Source organism: Nanorana parkeri, unplaced genomic scaffold (assembly GCF_000935625.1).
Source record: "Nanorana parkeri isolate BGI_ZX_2015 unplaced genomic scaffold, ASM93562v1 scaffold1711, whole genome shotgun sequence".
Classification (NCBI taxonomy): domain Eukaryota; kingdom Metazoa; phylum Chordata; class Amphibia; order Anura; family Dicroglossidae; genus Nanorana; species Nanorana parkeri.
This window is the reverse complement of record NW_017307979.1, coordinates 310,608-314,084: the sequence shown is the minus strand read 5'-3', so window position 1 is coordinate 314,084 and position 3,477 is coordinate 310,608. Positions and strand designations below refer to the sequence as shown.

Below are 3,477 nucleotides of genomic sequence, written 5' to 3'. Positions count from 1 at the left end.
CCCCCCCCCCCCCCCCGGGCTCTATGATCAGTAGTAGGGGTTGACACAACATGGATTGAGAAAACTCGCCTCTTAGACAGTTCTCACCTCACTTATTGTTCCAATTGGAAGGTTTCCCCTCTATACTTCTCAAACATTTTAGCTTCAAATTGAATTTAAATCTGACCTCCGTCCTCCCCTTCAGTCTTCTATCTGACCTCCGTCCTTCCCTTCAGTCTTCTATCTGACCTCCTTCCTCCCCTCCAGTCTTCTATCTGACCTCCTTCCTCCCCTTCAGTCTTGCACAGTTGTACCGGCTCCTCTCCTCCTCCCCCTGGTATCCCTGCGCAATGGGAGCTTCTCACAATGTGCATTAGAAACTGCAGGAAGTCAGATCGAGCCTGCCTCACTCCTTCCTTTCCATCTAGCCCTCCCCTCCAAAGCCTGACTGTCCCTGGCCCGCCCCTTTCATTCATTAGATTTCAGCTCTTTCAATCATGGAGACTCAGCATCACAAGTGGGCATTACCTAGGGGGGTCTGCATGGGAATACAGCCTGCCCAGGAACACGCACTCCTCCGGACTGACCCCCACCCATCAAGGCATTTTGCTATTTGCATAACTCCTCCCAAGAGCCGGCCCACTGTTTGCATCAGGGCTGAGGGCTCTTGAGAGAGCAGTACTGAGGCTGGGTGCTGTGATGTTTTCAGGAAGCTACGTACAGCACCCTGACGGCCCCTCCCACCAGCCATGACCTGCCTGCATTGTACAGAGATGCACAGAGCCCCGGTGATGACACCATTGGGTCTAAAATAAAGCATGTAATGAAAGAAAAAGGTTTAATCAATAATGTCATAGACGAGTTGATGAGGGGGGGAGAGAAGGAACCGGGAAGAGCAAAATATAAGCAGATTAAACAAACAAAAAACAAACCACATGCACATTTCTATATGTTTACAGCCGCTGCAAGTACAGAAGAATGCCAGCTGGTCTGCTAGAAATCCAGGGAGCTCCTAACTTCCTGTAGTGAGCAGAGAACACATTGCCTCTGCTGCACTGAGATCCCAAGCAGTGGTGTCAGCCCTGCCTTGCTTTCCTCTGTTGGACTTCAGAACACCTTTTCCCCTCATTTCCATAACATAAGGTGAAGGGCTTCTGTGGTACAACATGGTTGCTGACAACACTGTTTGAGACAGAGCAGCAGGGACACCGGGTTGTCAGCTCAGTCTGGTTTTTTTCATTTATTTTTTAATCAATTTTTTTTCACTTAACTTTATTGCTATTAAACAGGAGCTAACAAGCATAGCATTTGGAAGTGACAGGTTCTCTTTATTGACCCTTGTCGCCTCCAATACAGGAGTTCTAGCACAGCACTGTGCTGGAACTCCTGTGACAGGTAAGAGGGGAAGAGCATGGCACGGCACAGCACAGCACAGCACAGCTCCCCTCTCTCACTGTCTACAGCAGGGGTATTCAAACTCCGGCCCTCCAGCTGTGGTGGAACTACAAATCCCATGAGGCATTGCAAGATTCTCACAGCCACAGACATGGCTCACGAAGAGAGATGCATCATGGGTTTTGTAGTTTCACCACAGCTGGAGGGCCGGAGTTTGGCTACCCCTGCTCTACAGTCTACACGGAGCGGCAGGGTTAGTATTAACCCTGCCGCTCTGCTCTCCATCCTGAGGACATCGGCGGCCAGCGAGGAGAGGACGGTGCCTGGAGATGGAGTCGGGAGGACGCAGCATGGAGAGAGGTAGGTGCGGGGGAGGGAGGAGGGACAGGCTGCAGTCTAATTACAAGTCATCTCGGCGACATTGCCGAGATCACTTGTAAAGAAACAAGCGGCTTCCCCCGTTCTACATTTAGCCCTGTTGCTGCAAAGCAGAGCTAAATGTAGAAAACAAATTACCGCCCCGGCGCCCAGAACTCCATGTTCCGGGCGTCGGGTGACTTCAAACATGCGCCGCCCCTCTTCTCCGTGCCGCCCCGGTGGCCTTGCGGGGAATCCGGCCCTGCATGGCTGACTGGCCTCTGGTGTAAGTCTCTTCCCTGCATCAGTACATATATATATATAACGGGCAATACAGCGGAGGTGAGCCCTCGCCACAATGCACACGACATAATACGGGTCCCGGGATGTGACACGTGGTGATAATAACCATGGCGATTATCCGTATCATCCGCGGTTCCCCCATACCTAGCACGGTACGATATATGACTCACGCCAATCTTCTTGTATAACTCGGATTAACGCTGAATCATTCCCGCGTCTGCCTGGAATTATTATTCTGTATCCGAGGTGGCAGTCAGTTGATTTGTAACGAGCGCCGCGACAGATGCCGGTTGTTATGTATTATACATGAGGTCGGCGCACGCCGCTTCGCGGAGAACGTCATTGCACATTGCCGCGACATTACTTATCCCGCATCTCCGGGATGTGACTGGATGTAAATCACACTCGGCCATAATAAGCGCGCTCATACAGAGCGCTTCCGTTTGGGGCGACAGTTTACCGCTCTCATATTTCTGTATTATTGTAGCAAATGATTTAAAGTGGACCTGTCCTGTACCCGATCCACAAAGGGAAAGTAACGGGATTGTTTTATAGGAGATGCAATAAGAACCCTGTACTTATTTTCCGAGACCTTCCCCCCTCCCCCATCGCTTTCATCCCTTAAAAACCCCTCTAAAAATGACACAGCGCTATGCTCTCCCCACCCTCATGTGACAGACCTGGGGACAGGCCCGGATTCCTCACAAGGCCACCGAGGCCCGGGCTCGGGGTGGCAGGGCGCAGAGGGGCGGCAGCGGTGTCCTTGTGGGGAAGTTGCCCTCTCTACATTCAGTCCTGCTTTGTACAAGCCAAACTACATGTAGAGTGAGGGAAGCCGATTTTTCGTTTACATGTGAACTCAGCGATTTCGCCGAGATCACATGTAATCAGTCTGCAGCCTCCTCCCCCCCCCCCACACTTACCTCTCTCCTCGCTGGCTACGTCCTCCGGGCTCCGCCGCCGAGTCTCTCCTAACTGCAGTGAGCAGAGCGGCCGGGTTAAAAGTAACCCTGCCGCTTCGTGCAGACTGTGGACAGTGAGAGGGGAGAGCCGTCTTCCTCTCTCACCCGTCACAGGAGTTCCAGAACAGTGCTGTGCTAGAACTCCTGTATTGGAGGTGACAGGGGTCAATAAAGAGAACCTCAAGCAAAACAAACGACAAACGCACTCAACAATTTGTCACCAGTTATACAGTAAGGTGCACGCGAAATGGGCTTTGAACAGTGGAACAGTAGAAAGGCATCATGGCGCACTCACAAACCAGCATGTAAAACAACTTGTCTCACCACTAAGGACAATGACAGAGGTTTGGATACACGTCTTCTGCAAAGGATGTGTAAGCCGCACTGCCGCGCCAAGGCACCTCTTATAGTGCGGTCCTAACTCTAAACTATGAGAGTCTCCATCTTGGAGCACATGGGGGCAGAAGATTTCAAATTGAGT

At 51.5% G+C, this 3,477-nt stretch overlaps 1 protein-coding gene across 1 annotated transcript in view; it reads right to left on the bottom strand.

Moving 5' to 3' along the window:
• LOC108799385 (kelch-like protein 4) overlaps nt 1–3,477 on the bottom strand; it is a gene marked incomplete at its 3' end in the record, with an annotated part of 82,504 nt that overhangs the window by 539 nt on the left and 78,488 nt on the right. The gene's annotated exons all lie outside the window — the stretch shown is intronic.